Source organism: Solanum lycopersicum, chromosome 1 (genome assembly GCF_036512215.1).
Source record: "Solanum lycopersicum chromosome 1, SLM_r2.1".
Lineage (NCBI taxonomy): Eukaryota > Viridiplantae > Streptophyta > Magnoliopsida > Solanales > Solanaceae > Solanum > Solanum lycopersicum.
In genome coordinates, this window is record NC_090800.1 from 74972377 (window position 1) to 74981605 (window position 9229).

General features: G+C 26.7%; 1 pseudogene; it reads left to right on the forward strand.

Annotated features, from left to right (window-relative positions):
- The first annotated feature begins 6007 nt into the window (after positions 1-6007).
- Positions 6008-6121, forward strand: LOC101244524 (dolichyl-diphosphooligosaccharide--protein glycosyltransferase subunit 4A-like; annotated as a pseudogene).
- The last annotated feature ends 3108 nt before the right edge of the window (positions 6122-9229 follow it).

Here is a 9229-nt window from a genome sequence, read left to right on the forward strand (position 1 = left end):
AGGTTTTTTTGAATTTTAAGTATAGAAAAATATTCATTAGTCGAATTTTAATATGATTATCAGACATTTCATGATATGTATTTGCATTCGACGAAGTCTTTTCCTTTTATCTTTAATTTGATGTTCTAAATTAAATGTAATAGTATATAAATATGTTTTTCAACTTTGTGCTTTAATCGATATTAATGTTTTTTATCTCTCACTGAATGTGGACAAGTAAATACTTATATAAAATCGAATAAGCAGACACGCATATTCTATTTGACATAATACAATGCAGTTCGCGTATATCTCTAATATACTGTCGTGTATGATTTGTGTGTCTATTTGTTCTATTTTATATAGTAAAACTTAGTGTCTAATTGTGTATATTCAGAATTAGAGATTATTTGATATTAAGTTAAAGAGTATGTTTATGCGATATATTTTTTTAAAATCAATAAAAAAATTTGAAAAAATGTATGTTTCTTTGAATAAATTGGGTGTGAAATAAATTTAAATTAATTAAATTTTAATATAAATTTCTATCATAGAATAGAAAACAAATAAACAATTAGAGAGACGTATATTATTTTAATTATAGCTTATAGAAGAAGTGAGAGTGATTTGGGGATATACACACATGGGACTGTCAATTGTCAACGATCTAAATCTGATAATGGACCTTACTTGGTAGATGGGATTTGCCTAAACTATTATCTTATTACTTAATCAACTCACTTTTTATCTTAATCACAAAATTAAAATGTTTTTGTCAAATGATTAATTGATCCTTATCACGCAATAAATTCTCTTTACCTAAATACCAATTTCATTTAATATTTTTGACATAATGATTTCAATAAATAATAAGTGTATAGTAGGTATGTGTTATTAAGGGATTGGCTATATACAAGTTAAATGATCCAATAACAAATTTGATATTTGATGTTTGTAATAGTTTAAATCAACAAAAAAAAATACAAATCAGCTTAAATGATGATTTTTAATGATTATAATATGTAATAGGGATTTTGATTTTAAAGTTTAAATTTGCAATGTGTCAATCACACATGAAAAATGCATCGAGCTAAATTTTATAAAAGTTATCAATATAATTGTTTGAATTATCATGAAGTTTGTTGGATTTCTTTGACAACCTAAATTTAATGAGATATAGGTGGTGAATTTTCCTTCGGGAAACTTACTTAAATACACCATAATTAGAAAATATATCATTTATAGCTATATATTTTATGTTTTAATTTATATGTCATTTTTTTTTATAAATAGTAGTATTATAATTTTAGTCAATTTATAAAAATTATGTATCAAAGACAATGTATTGTCTATTATATCCTTTATTAGCTAGTTAATTATTTTTGAAATTTTATTCATCATTTATTATAAAATTGACTTAAAAAAATATTAAATAAGGGTAAAAGGGTAAATTCACATCATTTCTTAGTGCAAGTGCAAAGAAAAAAAGACGGAGGAACTGTAAATTCATCACATGTATAATTCACATTTAAGATATAGTGAAAAAATTATGCATTATAGCAAATTATTAATTCAAGATAAATGTTATAGCTATAGTATCATTTAATTTCAATTCATAGCAAATAATTGTTATTCTCGCCTCTCTCTCTCTCTTTCTCTTGAATCTTGCTCATCATTCTCAATTCTCTCTCTCGCCTCTCTCACTTTTTTACAAATATAAATGTATAAATCATGTTTGAGTTTGTATAAAGCGAGAGAGGTTGTATATGCAAATACAAATACATATCTATTCGTCTGATACTTATAATTATACTACTACAAAAATTTTCTTGCCTAGTTCTCTGACTTTTTCTCTATCACGCGTTTTATACAAATACAAATTATACAAATACAATTTACGATTTGTGTTTATATAAAACGAGAGAAAGATTTGATATACAAATACAATTTTTTTAACTCAATTCAATTGTATACAAATTTAAATTTTATACAGATGTACAACACACGATCATTAATGATATACATAGTAGTTACACATATACAATTATCTAACCGATATGAATATCAAATTCACCTCTCTCCGCTTTTTTCCCTCTCTCTTTCGCCTCTTCTAATTTCACTCGCCACTGTAGCCTAACACAAATAACATATTCATATACAACACAATTTTCATATGCAAAGACATCCAATTTATACAAAGCATTATACAAATTAGATGCTTCATCTATGGAGTGCAAATGACAAAATTATAAATATAAAGTGCTAGTATGATTTTTATGTTTGCTATCCTAAAATTTACTCCAATATAATATTGATTTTTTTACTAAACTGCGGTTTACATTTTAAGACAGTTATAATATATTTATATTGCACAAACTTACTTTTACATTTAGTGTAAAATACATATATATTATATGTTTAATTCCTTTATAATACACAGTTCTTTATTTGGGGAAACTAAGCAAATATATATCCCATATATAAAAGCAAAATAACTACAAGCATATATTCATTCACATTCATACCCCGTTATATATTGTCGTGGTGTCATTAAGATTTCTTGTTCAGAAATTACTCATTCGTCAATGATACTATATATATATATTACCACTAAATTTTCTTGTTCATAAGAAATTATTCATTAGGTAATAATATTATAAGAGTATATATATGGTATCATCAAGATTTCTTGTTCATACTTTACTTAGTAGTCAATAACACTATTAGACCATAAATTAAAAAATAATAACTGTTATGAAAAAAAAAAGAAATAAAAATAATAAATAAGAAATTTATTTTATTTAGGAAGAGGGAAAGAAAATAAAAAGAAGATAAACTAGCAAAAAAACAAAGAAGAAGAAGAAAGAAATATAAAAATATAACCAAATGGGATCTCTAGAGAATGATTATATGAAAAATATTTTTTAAGAAACGAGAAAATAAAAATAATTAATGGAAAGAACAAAGTAAATAATTTTATTTTCTTTGAAGGTGAAGTATAGAAAGAGAAAAATAAATACAAAGAAGATAAACTAACCAAAAAAATAGAAATAATAAAGTTATTATCAAATGATATTTTTAATAAAGGATAAAACAATAAAAAAAAAAGAATAAAGGAGAAAATAAAATAATAAATGTAAAGAACAAAAGAAATTGATGATAAGACAAAACGAATAAATGAGACACGTAATTATTTTGAATTTTAGGATTCATTTATGTAGTTTTCTTTTTCTTTTAAATCAAAATAGGTCTTAGTATTTTAATATATTTATAACACATATATATTATATATATAATTTACTTTTAATATATAATATAAATACTATAAATGATAAATATCTTTTAAATGAGATATATCAATGTAATAAAGAAAAGCATATTCAAACGACTAACTTTTACATATAGTAAATAAAAAAATCATATTTGTATGCTATAGCAAAATTTGCATAGTTGCGCTTCATAGCAAACATAGAAACTGTATAATTCGCTATACATATAGCGTTGAAACAAAATGTATAAAACGAAGTGTATAAAACAAGAAAGAGAAAAACATTTGGGCAGAGAACTGTATAAAAATAAATTGTATTATTATAAGTGTATATAATGATTATATACAATTTGAATTTGTATAAAATGAGAAAGAGAGAAAGACAAAAGAGACTTGACAAGGAATATACAATTGAATCGAATTGTATATACAATTTGAAAATTGTATAACGAAAAAGAGAGAAAGGCAAAAGAAACTGAGCAATGGAGTATTTTTATTGTATAATTATAAGTGTATAGGACGAAAATATATGTACTTGCATGTGTATATACAATTTTCTCACGCTTTATACAAACAGAAACACAATTTATACATTTCGCTTCTGTTTGTATAAGTGAGAAAGGCGAGGGTGGCGAGCGAAATTTGGGAGAGTAGCAAGCGAAATTTGAAAGAGGGGAGAGAGAGGAACAAAAATATATGTATTTATACAATTTTCTCTACTTTATACAATTAGAATCAATTTTTATACACTTGTGTTTGTATAAAAAGTGAGGAAGCGAGCGAGAGATTGGGGAGCGAGATATTTGGGAGAGAGGCGCCTGACAATTTGTTGCAAACGTTTACTATGGAGCACAATTAAATCAAACCCAAGCTACTCCATTTATTTTAAATTATTAGTTTGCTATTATATATAATTTTCTCTATTTAAAAAGTAGTAAATAATTTATTAAAAATCCGTCAAAAAAGTAATTAACCCTTTTCCTTACGCTGGAAATAATCAAGCCCATACAAAATGAGAAGCCCATGGCCTTTTGGTTTGGGTTCACCTGAAATTAGGTTGGACATCACATACGGGCCCGTTTGGCCATAAATTTTGCTAGTAAAACTTGGGGAAAAACTTGGTAAATTTTGTTTGTCCATACACTTTTTTATTATTTGGCAAATTTTCCAAATTCCCAAATACTAGAAAAAACTAGTATTTGGGCCAAATTTCATTATTTGGAAAGTTTTAGAAATTCAATTTTTACCCTTAATTTTTTATTTTACAAAAATAATATATTTATTGACACCAACCAATTCAATTAGCTCCCTTCTACATGTATTCTTTTGATTTCATACATTCCTTTATTACAGTTAGTCTTAATGAACTAGCTACTAAATAAAACATGAATTGCATTTATTTTATTTTGGTAGATAAATATTACGTTGATGATGTTGGTCTACGGAACACAAGAGGATTTTTAGCTCCATTCATTGGAATGCGCTATCATTTGCAGGACTACCGAGGAAGTGAAAGAGAGCCTAAGAATGGAAAAGAGCTATTTAACTATAAACATACTTCTCTGCGCAATGTAATTGAAAGAACTTTTGGTGCATGTAAAAGTAGATTAAGAATACTAAGACAAGGCATGAACAACTATGAATGTGACATGCAAGTGAAAATAGTAATTGCTTGCGCTGTATTGCATAATTTTTTACGTGAACACCAAAGTAGTGATGGAATATTCAATGAAAATGAAAATGATGATATGGTTGTTGATGAAAGTGACTAACTACTGGCTCAGGGTAACAACATCGCTTCATCTTCTCGATCGTCTGATTCGAAAATGTAAGCTCATCGAGAAGAGATTGTTCATAAAATGTGGGAAGATTATATTAAAGAATAGGTTGAACTCTTTCAGATGAGAAAGCATATGTTCTTCAGTGATTGCAATATTTATTTCCTTTTGTTTTCTTCTCTTTTTTTTTCCCCGAATTTATATTAGTTGTATTTTCATTATCATGATTTGTACCAAGACCTTTTCACTATACGAATATTTACTGTAGTGATTCTTGTTGATTTGTTGAGGAAGTCATAAATCTTGTTACGTGAGATATCTATTGTGCTATGTAATACAAATTTATGGTTAGTTTGATAGTTTTAAAAACTTATGGGTATAAATCATATTTCTAAAAAATGAAATATGTTTCTCAAATTCTATGGCCAAACATATGGTAAAATTTCACCCAAATTTTCATCCAAATAATATTTGCCAAAAATATTTGAATATCTATGACCAAACGCTAGCTAAGTGTCTCTTTTGGGCTTCAAAATGAAAAAACAACAACATAATTTACATACTGTAATTCTAAATTATTTTTTTATTTTTATTCTTTTTTATTTTACAATTTTTTTTATGATATCAACAGTCCGGATACATAATTAACTGTTCAGATATATAAATTGTGATACATTATATATGTGGTTGTTGTGCTTAAAAAGAAAAACAATTAGAAAATTAAATTAAAATTTCATAATTTATATTATCTAGATCCTCTTTATTGTGTCAATCAAACAAACATAAATCCTAAAATAACAAATCAATTCAAAATTCAAAATCTATGTTCATGTTATCTTTATTTCAGCGAAGAAATTTTTCGAATAGGATTTTAAAAACTTTTGATAAGATATATAATGAATATTTTAATTTTCGACACTCTCAACGGAAGAAAAATTGAAGATCGAAATTTTTGGGTTCTTTAAATTCTACACCAATCTCAATGGTTGCCGACCAGGACCTGGGTTTTTTTGCCAACATTCTTGGAACTTTTATTTTTGTGCTAGTGATTGCTTAACATTGTGACATATCGGATTCCAAACATGAAGCGAATTAAAAGTTGTTATTTTATAATTAGCTTGGACCAAAATAGTAATGTTTATAATTAGCATGACCTCAATTTTTGAATTGAAAAATCTGATAAAAAATAGTATGCAACAAATATTCTTGTGCTTTAATCATTATTTTTTCATTCATGAATTTGTATATTGACCAATAAGTCGTGATACATTACTGATTAAAACTTAATACATTAAAACTTTGATGTATATGTTATGGTTTTGCAGATATGTGAGTTACTGTACTATTAGTATAAAGTATTGATTACATATGCATTTCTTTTTTTATTATTGAATTTGTGTATGCATATATAAATTATGATATATTAGTGACTTCAACTTGATTTAGTTCTAGTTTGATGCATATGTAATGAAGTTTTATAGATGTGAGTTAGTTATTAGATACATGTGAATTTCTTAGGCCGTTGTGTTTCTTAAATTGAGTTAATTGATATGTAATGTATCTCTAAATTTCAAATGTGTGCGTGCATGTTGTTTCATCCTCTAAATTTATTTATGAAGTGTATAAAGGTGGACAAAGATACATTGTTTGTCTTGAGAGAAAAATATGTAACTTTATACCTTGTGAGCACGCAATTGTTGTTGTGAAAAGCAAAAACATCACAAAGATACATATCTTTGCTCTGATTACTACAAACCAACTGCATCAGCAACTACGAATGAAGTTTCAATGACTCCTATGCTGGATAAGGACGATTAATCAATATCAAATTTATTTTGTAAAAAATTGTCTTGCCACCTTGGTACAAAAAGAAGACTGAACGACCAAGGAAAAGGAGGGAAAATACATCGAATGGAAAGATATGCACAAACACAAACATTTTGTACATTCTGGACAAAAACGTCATAAACGAAGAACTTATATTTTCTTTTCGAAAGAAGATTGAAAAACTCTTTTTTGGATCTGTTCTTATGTTTCAGATACATTATTTTGAGATTATTATTTTTAATTTTTTGCGTTTTCACTGTTACCTTGAAATTTTTTTACAATTTACTATTAGCTAGTGAAATTCTGACACAATAAATTGAAAAGTTATGATTTTTAATCTTGTGTTCATTTTTGTAACACTTGGTGTTTTATACACCTTTTTAATATAATGTGTCATTAGCTATTTAATAAAGATGTACCAGAGATTGTTTTTGAAGCTGATATTACTCAATATGGTTCTGATACATTTTTATATAATGTATCATGATCTAGTTAAAAATGATGTATTTGATATGATAAGATTGTGAAAAAGTAGTATGCAAAATAAATAAAGTGTATTTATAAATGTATCACAATAAGAAAGAATTTATTTATCAATAAGATACATGAAACAAGAACTAACTACAACTAATTATTTAATGTATCAACATGAATGAATAAACAACTAAGTAGAACTAAGTTATCAAGTAAATATATAATTGAATTAACAATTGAGTTATAAAATACATTGCATTGGTTAGGTGTCAAAATATATCAACAATCAACAACTAACTAAAGCTAATGAGAAGAAATAATATTGTGTTTATGCATTAATGAATCTAATACATAGTTTAATTCAAATTTTATATCAGATAAATGTGTACGTAAATAATTAAAATAGTGAAAGTTAAAGTCAAAATAAATAACTTTTTACGAAGCAATCTAATACTTGAGTTTGAGTATCTTAAAACAATAACAAAAAAAAATAATCAAAAACTAGAGTTATGTCGTAAATCATTTTTGTGGATTTATGGATGACCATAACTCCTTGGTTAATTGTCTTCTTTATGAGTAGCAATGTTATTGATAATGTGGTCAAATGGATGATCACTCCTTGGTTAATTTCATCCTTTATTGGTAGTAATGTTGTTGATAATGTGGTCAAATGGATGAGCATAACTCATAACTTTATTTCCTCCATAATGGGTAGTAATTCTCAAGGTTTAATATAATGTTTATGGCACCCTTTGGTATTCTTCAATGTAAACCTATAAATAGCGGTGTTGAGAATAATGTTGATACACTTGAAAGAAAGAAAGAAAGATTATATTGTTCCTCTATTGTCTTATATTCTTCTTATCTTCTACTTTGCTCTTAAGGTTTACAATACGTTATCATCACAAAGTCTCAAGGTTGAACAACATTTCTTATGAGATAAATAAAATAACCTAATCTTCAATTGGTCCAAGATGAGAAATAGAGAATTTGTCTCCTTGATAGTGCCACAACTCACACTATTTTAAGAGATAGGAAATATTTCTCTAATTTAATTATGAAAAAGGCTTATGTTAATACAATATCTGGTAGTGTAAAATTAATTAAGGGCTCTGGAAGAGCAGCCTACTACAACCTGGGGGAACGATATTAAATATTTAAAATGCATTATATTGTAGTAAGTATCAAAGAAACTTATTAAATTTTAAGGTATTCGCCAAAATTGCTATCATGTTGAGACTGCCAAGGAAAGGTTGAATACCTTTATATTACTACAATAAAATTGGGGTAAAAATATGTGCATGGTACCTGCATTTTCTTCTGGATTGTACCATACAAATATTAGTATAGTTGAATTACGAGTCATAGTAAACAAAGAGTTTACTAATCCTAATGATTTTATCATTTGGCATGACTGGTTGGGCCATCTCGATTTTAATATGATGCGCAAAATTATTGAGAATTAACATGGGCATACTTTGAAAAAATCAGAAAATTCTTCAATCAAAGAAATTCTCTTGTGCTGCTTGTTCTTAAGGAAAGTTGGTTATTGAACCATCAGCAGCTAATGTTGGAATTGAATCCCATGCATTTCTAGAACATAAACAAGGTGATATATGTGGGTCAATTCACCCTCCATGTGGGACTTTACAATTTTATATGGTCTTGATAGATGCATCAACAAGATGGTTACATGTGTGTTTATTATTAACTCGCAATATGGCTTTTGCGAGGTTGTTAGCTCAAATAATAAGATTAATAGCACAAATCAGATTATGCAATAAAGAAAATTCGTCTTGATAATGCTGGTGAATTTACATGTAGGCTTTTAATGATTATTGTTTGTCCACGGGGATAACAATTGAACATCCAGTGGCTCATGTTCATACTCAAAATGGTCTAG